Raw genomic sequence first — 12,362 nt, forward strand, 5'->3', positions numbered from 1 at the left:
GGAAGCACTTTATTAATAAGCCATTTGCTAATTTGTTGGCAAAATATGGGATTAATCATCGTGTGGCTACACCTTATCATCCACAGACATCTGGTCAAGTGGAGGTTTCAAACAGAGAATTAAAACGCATTTTGGAAAAAACAGTTGGTTCTACACGAAAAGATTGGAGTTTAAAATTAAATGATGCGTTGTGGGCCTACAGAACAGCTTATAAAACTCCTATTGGGATGTCCCCATTTCGACTCGTTTATGGAAAAGCATGTCATCTACCTATGGAGCTTGAGCATAAGGCGTACTGGGCAATTAAAGAGTTAAATTTTGCATATGACTCAGCCGGAGAGCAACGTAAACTGCAGCTCAATGAGCTGCAGGAAATTCGTCGGGGTGCTTATGAAAGTTCTCGTATCTACAAGGAAAGAACTAAGGCGTTTCATGATAGTCAAATTTTACGCAAAGAATTCCAGCCAGGGCAAAAGGTGTTGCTATTCAGTTCAAGGCTTAAGTTGTTTCCAGGGAAATTGAAATCTCGCTGGACAGGGCCGTATTTGGTTACTAAAATCTTTCCTCATGGGGCAGTTGAAATATCTAATGGGGCTCAAGGCAACACATTCAAGGTGAATGGTCACAGGCTGAAACCATACGTGGAGTCGCCATTTGATACGGGATACGAGTCTTTGACTCTGAAGGCACCAGTGATCTAACCACCAGACTTCCGCAACGTCTAGCTACAGACTTAAAATAAAGCGCTTATTTGGGAGGCAACCCAATTTTTCTAACTCTTTCCTAATTTTAATTTTTGTTTGATTTTCTCAATAATATATATATATATATATATATATATTTATAAAAAATAAAAAAAGCATACATAAATCATTAAAAATATAAAAAACGAAAAAAAAAAAAAAAAAAACGAAAAAAAAAAAAAATTGAAGATTGCGAGTTGATTTTATTTACCCATTTTATTTTTATTTTTATTTTCAATTTTTAACGCATATTGGTTAATTGCAGGTTGCGAACGTGGAAAATAAAACGCGTCCTATGCTGGAATCCTGCACCCAGCAGCAAGTCTATCGTTCACATCAACCACATCTACACTATGCTGGAAATTGAAAGCAGTCCACATAAAAAGCCATTCACATATGCAAGTTTGGGGGTGATTGTTGCAGATCCAGCACATAAACAGAATTTAGAGCAGTTAATTTCTGCAGCTCAGTTTTGCGATGCATGGAGGAAGCACAATTAAATCACCGATCCATACACCACAGAACTGAGTACAGATATTATTACCAGATCTACAACAACTACACTTGCAGGGATTCGAATTTTACCTCCCAGATGCATCGATCTGGGTCATGCGGCCTGTGCTATTTTCCTCCGTTGCTCTTGTGTGTTTACTTCTGTGTCCTTGGCTCTATCATGGATCCGTATACCCCTACATAAAGACCAACAATATGAGTACATACAGGTTACATATGGCATTCAAATGAACTGTTGTTGAACTTGTAAATGTTGAGCTTAGCAAAAGCAGACGAACGAGATCTGTACCTATATGACATACAGAGGCCGCGACAGTTGCTGTTGATTTTGCTTTCTGGGACTATTAGACCGGCAGCTTAAGCTTGTTTTCTCACGGGTGTATGCTGGATTTGAGTGTTATTTTTCAGTCACAGTAGGGGTTATTTTTCAAGTATCAGATCATAGTCCATCAATAAAAAGGGTTACGGGTTTTACCTCAACATTTGCAGATCCTTGGTTGAGCTGAGCTGCTGACTCCGGGGGTGTTCTTGTGTTGTTGTCTCGGATTTGAAACCATTAGGGCTCTCCACACTGATAAAACCACATGCAGGTGTTAGTGTTTGTTCCAGATCTCTCCAACAAATAAATTGGACACTGCAACCACAAGATTGGAGGATGATTTTACCTTTGGGTTTCCGTTTTTTCCGATTTTCCATCACGGCGGGGTACTCACGGAGGTGCGTTGTTGTTGGGTTATGGAAGGCTACGGATGCATCAATCTGCGAGGAAACTGAGACATACACAGAACAATCAAATGCATCAGTCACAAACATTTTCATGTTACTCTTGGTGATGAAGTTAGCAGAAATGGAGCTACATCTTTACATTTGAACGAACAAAAGGAGAAATGGCATGGCTTAGTTTTTACCTGCAAAGGGAGGAAGAAGGACTTGCTTTGACATGGAGAGAGTAAAAGCATTTTCAGACTTTCTAGAGAGAGCAGAGCTAAATTGAGGAAAGGAGAGAAAAATGTGAGAGACAGAGAGGTCCTTTCATTTTAGCAAAATGGGGTCTGCGAGAAAGAAAGAGATATGGGCAAATGGATTGATCTTCACTCTTAATTTCGAATCCTATGGAGCTACCCTTCTTGATGCCTGACACGTGTGCGCCTCATCTGTTTTTTATGTTTCCCTAGGGCACGGTTTGGAGAGAGCCGTTTGGGCTCTGTGATTGCTGATTGACAGCGCCAGACAACAACTCTGCACGCCACTTTCCCCTTGCATGCCAGCTGCGTCCCATTCATTTCGCAGGGGATCCAATGTTCAAAGCACGCCACTTTTCAAATTGCATGCCACAATGGAGTCCATATTCCCAGGTGCTTTCTTGTCTCATTATTTATTTATTTTTTATTTTTATATATCATGTTCTTTATTATGTTCTTTGTCCTGACGTCTTTGTCCTATTTTGTTAATTAGTCATAGATTTAGTTCGTTTCCGTTGTAATATAAAATTTTCTTTGGTTTTGTTCCTCATTTTCCCTTTTATAATTCTTATATGTTAGTTTAAGTTTATTTCCTTTTTGTCATTTTTCTTTTATTTTCCACACCTTGAGGACAAAGTGTGACATAAGTTTGGGGGTGGGAAAGTAAATTTTAGTTTTTTTTTATTGTTGTGTCCGTTTAAAAATTTTCATTATTCCTAAGTTAATATCCATAGAGTATTTTAAGCGTTAGAACAAATGGACATGGTGAAAGTTAATCCCACATTAGAGTCTTTTCTATTTATCGTTGCTTAGACACTAATTCATGAATTATACTTTGAACTTTGCACATCACACCAACATGGTTTGTGGGGAGTGAGATTGAAATACTTGCTTTTAGTCTAAGTTTATTTTTATTTTTTATTTTTTATTTTAAGTAAAGTCAGTTATTAGTGTGAAAAAAAAAAAAAAATAAAGTAATAATTGTCTCACCCGAGGTTCTGCCTAGTAACCGGGCCAGTCCTGCCTAATCAGCAGTGATTCTCGCGTCAAACGGTAGAGTTTTGGCATGAGGCAGGGTGGTTAGTTGGTTTCGTAGCCTTTTCAGCTCGGGTTAATAAGTCCTTAGGGGTGTTCTACACCTAGTGTCCTAAAGCCCTAGTGGTTTGGGAGTCATTGACCTAAAGCTCGCTACATGGGTTGGATCGAAAGCTTAAGTAAACCGACATTGCACGACCACTACTGTTACTGGAGAAAAAAAAAAAATGTTATATATAAAAAAAAAGTGAAAAAGAAAAAAAAAAGAAAAAGAAAGAGAGTTATATTTAAAGTTACTATGTGTGAAATAAATAAGGACGAGAGGTAAGGGTTTTAGTCGAGTCTCCTTAATTATGTTGGTTCACTTTACACCAAAGGAAGTTTGTGAATTCTTTTCTAATTGATTCTAAATGGCTTAGACTCTGTGGTGGGATTGGTTTGAACTTTTGAAAAGATGTTCTAGTTTTTAAAATTTGCTATGGATTGCAACTTTGAAGGTGAAAATTTTTGTCAGTTAATTTTAGCTAGTTAGTTTGTTAAGTTTTTATTTTTGTTTGAGTCTTGTTTTGCTTGAGGACAAGCAAAAAGCTAAGTTTGGGGGTATTTGATGAGTAGATTTTATATTATATATTTTACCCTAATCTTAGTATATTTTGGTTAATATATTGGAAGAATTTTGATACTTTGAATTGTATTTTCAATATAGGACTTTCGACTTCCTCTGGAGCAAAACAGGACCAAATGGACGAATTTTGGAGTAATTCCAATTGGAGGACGTTCGTGAGTCAATTAGCTTGATCGTATCAAAATTTGGGATTTTTCCACCAAGCAGTTATTTTCTGGCGATGAAATAAAGAAGCAGTGCGCAGTGCTGGAAAGTGACGTTTTTGGGCTTAAATGACGTTTTTGGAGCCCAAGATGACCTCGGATGGGTTCGTGGCCTTCTGGAAAAGTGTTCAGAATATTCCAAACATCAAATCCAGCTATATTGGGCCAGTTTTGGAGCAGCTTTTGGGCCAAAACGTGGTTGTTCAGATTTTAGACGAATTTTACTATTTTTATTTAGGGTTTTTATTAATTTTAGTTGGCTAGGGTTTTTGGTGGTGGCTTAGCAAATATATTGCTTAGCCGTCTACAGTTTTAGGGTACGCTTTATTTTATGCAATATTGGAGACAGAGAGAAGTGCTAGGGTTTTGAAGATTTTCTACTTGAAGGTGTTTTCAATCCTTTTCTTAATAGATATTTCTATGATTTCAATTATGAATATGCGGAACTAATTTCTTTTGCTAGGGCGAAGCCTTGAGCCTTAGCATGAATATGTGATTTTTATTTAATTGCTTATGATCGATTGCATGCGTACTTTGAATTGTTAATCACCGGGATAAAAACTATCTAATTGTCGTAATGCCTGATCACCATTAGGATCTTTAGAAAAGTAATTTGATGCAATTTTGGTCGGAAGGTTCCCTGAAATTGACGCTGGCTTCTTGTGATTAATAATTGTAATTTCTCTTAGGATGAATATCACGTCTTAAGGATTGCATGGTTTTTCAAAGGATTTTCATAAAGCATAATGAGTCTTTCATGTTCATATTTGATCCGAACGTCCGGACGGGTTGCATGTTAGATATACGTTCTACGTTGGAGGTTCCAAGTAGAATATGAATTAGGAAAATCTAACCTTCAAAGTGGTATGTGTAGATCATAAGTAATGGGTAAAAATTCATAGGATTACTAGGTGATGGTGGAACCCTAGTGCCTTCTCAATTTGATTTTCTCAAAACTGTTTTTTTCTCTAGTCCTAATATTGCAGATTGTCTTATCATTAATAGTTAAATTCGTTTTTAATTTAAGTAGGTTATAAAATCAATCATCTAAATTTCTACTTTACAATCATTAATTGGAATCTGATTTGTTTCGAATTATTTAATAATCCCTGTGGAGAATGACCTTGCGAGATCCGTTTATACTACAATAACCTTGTGATTCTTGCAAGTAAAATAGAAGGTTTTTATCGCATTCACATAAGCAGTAAAAATCCTATCATTGACTATGGTCATTTCGAAATTCAGTGTGACGTGTTCTTTGGATGTTTTGGCTGGGCAGAGGCAATATAACGGAGTTTTGCTTTTATTTTCCAACTGTTAGAACAGTTCTAAACAAACCATCTTATTCATGACCTAAAGTCAACAATCATCATCTTATTTCGGAAGCTATATGACACTTCTCTGTAGGGATTTTGGTGATGTATGGTGATTGTCGATTGATGTGACAAGTCAATTCATTTTCCGTTGGTTCAAAAGGACAACATTTTCACTTCTTGGTGCTGGAAGGTCTTCTAGTTAACCTTGGGTACGTGTCTACCGTACTACACTTTGTATTGCCTTAAAGCAAAAGCACTGTCTAAAAACCCATTGACGTTGAAGGTGCAGTCATAACCATTAATTACTTAATCACCCAGCAAATGCTCAGTTGAACAAATCTTATCGTGGTGATCGAATATCTCGAAAGCTATTGTCGTAGTTTGATGTTATGCATCCAATCCAATTATCTCTTATTCTAAATTTGATGGACTTGCTTTGATCCTCAAATTCTCGAGTATTCTTCTAGCCTTCTCGACGTAGTCACTTTCTCACTAAGTTCAAGGGAACTTCATTATGAATTTGCTTGCTAAAGTGTTGCAGACTATGTTAGCTCAACTACATAACAGGTATGTCACTATTATATCTTATCGGGATGCATGTTTACAAGTGTTTGGGAAGCCTTCTTGAAGGCCACGTGTAGTAAGTTGTAACTGACTATATATTTCCCTCAGACTAACAACTAGTCTGAATGGACTATCCAAACTTTCTTGGTGTGTTACGTTTATTTTCTTTATAGTTGTAGTATGATCGTATTTGATACTTATCTTCACTAGAAATGCTTGTAACTCTTCACAAAAAAATTGTTGGTCTTTGTTGTGACACTATGGAGATTTGGAATGGAGATTCTTTGCTTAGCACGTGCTTGACTGAGGAGTTTTACGAACAAGTGTTCAATTGTGAGAGTTCACATTATAAAAATGTTATCCTATTGTTGTTGTTACCCAATGAGGGGGAGTGCGTGAGCGCAGTAGAGATTTGACTTGACGTTATTTGTGTATTTCTCAATGGGGGGCATGATGGTAATATTGCACCCTCGAGAATTTGTTACTTACTTAGCATGACAACAGTAAATTGTTGGTATTGTGGGTTGCAGACCATAATATTAATAACTTATTCGTTGTGTTCATTAAGTAAATAGACAAGTAGGTCATTCTATGTTCGCATTTGTATTTACTTATTTAGTTAGTTATTCATTATCTGGGATCAACCCAAAGATACTACATGTTCATCTTCGGGGTACGTAACGCAATGAGTGCGTATGTGAAATATAATCTATGTTTAGTTTTGATTTCAGTACAACTATTTAATGGTACGTTATATGATTTGTGTAATTTGACGATATGTAGTATGTATTTCTATTTTTGACTTAATGTTTTCATAAAGGATTTTATATTGTAGTATTATATTTTAGTATTGTGTTAAAAGAGAAAGAAAGTACGAGTTTGGGGGCATGAAGGAGGAATCACTGCACTCCAATCGTGACGGAATGACATTCTCTTTTATGTGACCACTCTAACTTGATATCTTCCTTACATATCTATTTATCTACTGTCTTTTCACTACTGTTGTATAACAAATGATTTTAAATTTCGGGGACTAAATTTTTTAAGGTGGGTAGATTGTGACAACCCGTTCTTAATTTTACATTTTTATTAATTTTAAAAGTGTGAATTTACAAAAATGCCCTAGAGGCAAGGACTTTGACTTTTATTTACCATTGTCTAGAGGAACGTATGACTTATTCTTTTAGCATATCCTTGTAGTACTTGTTGGTGTGAACGCATAGGCGAAAGCCGTTTGCGAGTTCGGATGATAACGGTATAGTTACGAACTTTTGAATTTGGTTATTTATATTTCAGTTGTAAATTAATTTAACTCCTTCAAGGAAGTAGCCCAATCAAATTTTAGGCACAAAGGAACAATCACATAAAGGGAAGGAAAGCCTTCAGCCAATCAGAAAAGAAAAATAAATAAAAAATAAAAAAAGGGAGAAAGCTCCTAGTTTCCCCGTCACCAACACCTCCGCGACCTCCCATTTTCCAAGGCCGATTCCTAGGCTAAATTTGAATACCTTGGTTCCATTTGTGAAGTCCGACTGACGAAATTTCGTCGTTTGAACGTAGTCCCATTATGGTTCGCCACTTGATTATTACAGGAACCAATGATCCAATCGTTGGATCGTCATTAAATTTTAATACATTATAGTACGTAATATTTGAGGATATTAGAAACTTATGGATTGGGAATCTGACGTACGCATCTTCCCAAATTAGAATTGTAAGTTCTTAAAATAAAACATTGACCACCACTTGAATTGGCAATTGGAGGAGATCCAACCGTTGGATCGTAATGAAACTTTAATATGATGCATTAGAAGCACAATGTGGATCTTTGAAAGTTACAGATCAGAAATCTGAGACACGGATCTTCTAGATCGAGTTACGTAGGGTTGTGGACCCTACTGTCGATCTTTGACCGACAATTGACTTTTGGTCAATGGGTCCCAAATCGTTCTAGAACGTCCTAAGGGATATGTTTTATGTATGTTACATGTTTTATCGATGATAACTCTGATATGTGATTTGATAATTGTTATAGACGACGATGGTTCGTGATGTCTCGCTTTTTTTGCTAGGGAGCCATAGTGCAGACCTCAGGTTAGTGGGTCTTTTCCTTTTATTGTATATAGATATGACTGATAATTTCACAAATGCTTTTAAATTGTTCTATGCATTTTATGCCATGTTATATATATATGTGTGTTTTACACTTGTAGGGTTGAGTTTTAGATTGCATTATGGTATATCTATATGCATATTATCGGCATACAATTACTATGAATGCTTTGAAGTAATAAGTTGAACTACAAATGGCTTGATCCCGTTTGAGGGTACGTAGGCAGTCTAACAAGACTGTTAGATGCAGCCATAAAACAATCCAAATTTAACATGGTACTTGGTTTCTTTAAGGAAAGAAGTTATGATGGTTAACAGCGTAGAGATTAACCATGATTTTATTATGGTCTATCACTGGGTTTAGTTCTAATTAAGAATGTTGGGACGTTAAAGTGGTTATGCCAAATGACGCTACGGATGCCCCGGTAATCTTCAGGTGAGTACATGTTTAAGACATTGATTTCAATGTGTATGGTTATGTTTTTATGCATTTAATACTCATTATCCTGCACCTCGATGTTAGTGCTCCGCCCGAGGACAAGGTCTAGCCTTCATGTGATCGTAGCACATGAGCGTATTCATTTACACCCAGCCTGTCGTGCAGACCACATTATGTGGTTCCGACTCGTGTGCAGGAATTGGTAGATGAGCTATATAGGCAACTCCGACGTAATCGTACAGGTTGCTTATGAATCTACAGGTCACTATAGGTGACTCCGACTTAGGTGCTAGCATTGATTGATGAGATATGGATGAGTCGTACAGGTCACTATAGGTGACTTCGACTTATGTTCTAGCATTGATTGATAAGATATGGAAGAGTCGTACCGGTCACTGTAGGTGACTTCGACTTAGGTGCTAGCATTGATTGATGAGATATGGATGAGTCGTATATGTCACTATAGTTGACTCTGACTTATGTGCTAACATTGATTGATGAGATATGGATGAGTCGTACAGGTCACTATAGGTGACTCCGACTTATGTGGTAGCATTGATTGATGAGATATAGATGAGTATTACAGGTCAATATAGGTGACTCTGACTAATGTGCTAGCATTGATTTATTGAGCACATGATTATTTATATCGTTCATGAGATGTGTCGTGGTATATTTATGGATTTACTGTTGATATACTTTTGATTTTACATTGATACGTGGTATGATTTTTTTTTTAAAGTGTACAGGTGTTACAGGGAGGGGTTATAACGACTTATAAGGTTTTTATTAAAATTTTATTCCCAGGGCCACTCACCCTTGCTTTGTTTTCACCCTCCAGGTTTTTTAGTTGAGTTTTCTTATCGATGAGGATTCGGGGAAAATTTTGGTATTGGAGATTATCTTCAATGGTATGATTCTCAATCCACTCTATTGTACTTTACTTATGCTTTGATATCACGTGTGAAGTGGGTTCATTTTCGCTCACAGCGCACTCTCGTATTTAGACACTTTTAGATTTAAATTTATTCACATTTTTCCCACATCACTATACTTTATGGCTTCGTCACCTTCTTGGTGTCGACCAGCACAACTCGATTTGGAATCCAAGTGGACTTTCCTGGTCGGGGTGTGTCACATATACTTTTCTTTTATTAGAATTTGAAAATCATATCTGAAAATAAGGAAAATGGAAGATAAGATAACATTAACGTACTATTAATTAAACGAAATACATTGATTTAATACCTAACTAACAAAACATTAGCTTAATACTTAGATTATAAGAAATACATTATTACATATTTTAAGATGACGGTGATAACGGTGTTGCAAGGTGGTAGTCATCATCAAAGTTTATAGTACGAGCTGTCTATTTTCTTTTATTTTCTTTTTTGGTATGAAATCCAGACCTTTAAATCTGAACTCATATGAGAAGTATCGGCCAACATTGTCTTCAAGCTCGCCATTTTGTCAAAACATTCTTTGAATTCTCTCATCTGTTTTTTATCCCCCTCTTTTGCTTTTCATTTTTGTATTTAGCATTTTTGTTAGCCATAGGCCTATGACAGAAGTTTTGGGTTTTAGGAACAGTCTCTAATTCATCGTCATCCCCGACAATATATGGAGATGCTTGAGATGGGGAGGATTGGGAACCATCTTTGTTCGGCCACTTTGCTAAAGTTTTTGTAATCTTCGAACAATGATCCATGCAAAAAGGATGGCCTACCTTCTCACGATACATTTTTTTTTTGCATCATTTATCTATGCATGATTAAAAAAAAAAAGTTTAAGTTAGTTCACAAAAAAATGAAACAAGTAATTTGTGCAAGTAACTAATAAAAATATAATTTAATCAAAATATCACCTTATCGAAATCACTTATCCCACTTCTAGGTCTTTGACATATCTTCATGACATACTCATTGAATTTGGTACACTTTGGATTGATTGTATTATACCATCAAGATCTAAGACTTTTAGCATCTCGTTTTTCTCCTTTGCCGGCCATGATTTCGTTGAATACCTTGAAAACACGTTCCCAAAATTTCATCCCAAAATTTCATTAAAGCTTGGTAATTCCCAATAATAGGATCTTCACTAATCACTATAAATGCACGACATAGGGCAATATCTTTTTCAATAGAGTAATTTCCACCCTTGATTTGAGCATCACTTGAACCCGCCATTGATGAATAAAATAAATCAACAAACTAAGCAAAATAAATTATATAGAATGAGTGAATTGAGCATACAAGATGAGTTGTGTTGACGTTTGATTAAATAATTTGGTATTTATAGGGATGAGAGAACAACATGAGAGTAGAAGCTATTTAATTGGAGTCGTTGATCTTCCAACGGTAAAAAAATTTAATTACAACTTGTCGTTGATCTTTCAACATAGAAAAGGTCGCATTTGAAATCAAACAGAGAGTAGCAATGGTTATTCAATTGGAGTTGTTGATCATTCAACGATTAAAAAAATTTAAAAGTAAGAATCAATCTAGACCCTCCATTTTAAATACTTGACAAGAAAAAAAAAGATAAAGCTCATGTGACTGGGACCCACGCCTGCAACTGGCATCAACTGTTGTCGGCGACTAAAACTCCACTCGTTCGTCAACAACAAGGGGAATCATGTTGCATAGCAGCACTAAGTTTGGTGGGCCACATTTTCCAATTAAATTGTACAATGGGTCCACCATTTCAATTCCTATACAGTCCCTATATGTGGGTACATATACCAAGTATCCGATGAGTCCTTATACTTGAAGGATTCACATTCCAACCTATTGGAGATTCATTTTGTCCCTATATTTGTTTTATACTCACTTTATACGGTGATGTCCCTATTTAGGGACTCCACTGGAGGTGCTTTTAGTACTACAGTCTAGTGGTATTCCTCTTCACTTGTAAGTAAGAGGTCTTACGTTCGATTCTCATCAAAGACAGATTTAAACCACATTAGACTTGGCATACTCCCCCACCCCTTAGTGTAGATAATATTGTTTCTTAAAAAAAAAAAAGTAATGCCTTTGTATGTAAATATGGGTTATATTGTGGGTTTGGGCCTTACATTGACTATGGTGTGGATTTGTGGATTTGGCCATATGGTGTTCCTTGGCTAGAGTAATAATGCCCTTGCTCATTTAGGCTTGTACTAGGCCTGACATAGTTAGTTGTTGGTCATTTAAACATATCTGGTTTCTTTTTTTGGTTCACGGTTTCATTAGTGGGCAAGTTCTTTTTCATCAAATAATGGGTTGAATGATATAACTCCGCCTATGTATCTTACATTGCCGGTCCCAAGCCCGGATAAAGGAGGAGGGGGAGGGCGTCAGGTAGTCGACAGCCGGCACTCCATGATCACGTCGAATCCTTATGAAAATGAATCCAGAACAAAATCGCGCTAAAGCTAGGGCGTCACCCGTAAGTGGCGCGCTGTGTGGCCCGAGCACAGTGATAAATGAGCAAGGGTCGCTGTATCTCCATCGGCACCCGGATGCAGTGTTAAATGAGCAAGGGGGCCATAGAAACTTCTTTTCGAACGACTCCACTCAAAGTTGTTTGGGAGCATATGCTCCTATCAACTTTACACGGGACACACAAAAGAAGTACTTTGATCCTATTAGACGGGGGAGGGTGAAGAAGCTAGGACAGAATGGTAGAGTTCAAGAGAGCAAAATGCGTTTAGGAACGTGGAATATAGGAACCTTAACGGGAAAATCTATGGAAGTAGTGGAAGTTATGGTGAGGAGAAGGATAAATATTATGTGCCTACAAGAAACTAAGTGGGTTGGTAGTAAGGCAAAGGATCTAGAAAACTCAGGGTTTAAACTTTGGTATTCGG

At 36.8% G+C, this 12,362-nt stretch overlaps 1 long non-coding RNA gene across 1 annotated transcript; it reads right to left on the reverse strand.

Annotated features, from left to right (window-relative positions):
* Positions 1 to 1,255: 1,255 nt before the first annotated feature.
* Positions 1,256 to 2,292, reverse strand: LOC103420913 (uncharacterized). Its single transcript, XR_003766875.2, has 5 exons — positions 2,165 to 2,292; positions 1,922 to 2,026; positions 1,732 to 1,827; positions 1,546 to 1,640; positions 1,256 to 1,432 (listed from the first exon to the last, which is right to left on the reverse strand). It is a non-coding gene; the product is annotated as an uncharacterized lncRNA (long non-coding RNA).
* Positions 2,293 to 12,362: the final 10,070 nt, after the last annotated feature.

This window comes from Malus domestica, chromosome 11 (assembly GCF_042453785.1).
Source record: "Malus domestica chromosome 11, GDT2T_hap1".
In the NCBI taxonomy this organism is placed as follows: domain Eukaryota; kingdom Viridiplantae; phylum Streptophyta; class Magnoliopsida; order Rosales; family Rosaceae; genus Malus; species Malus domestica.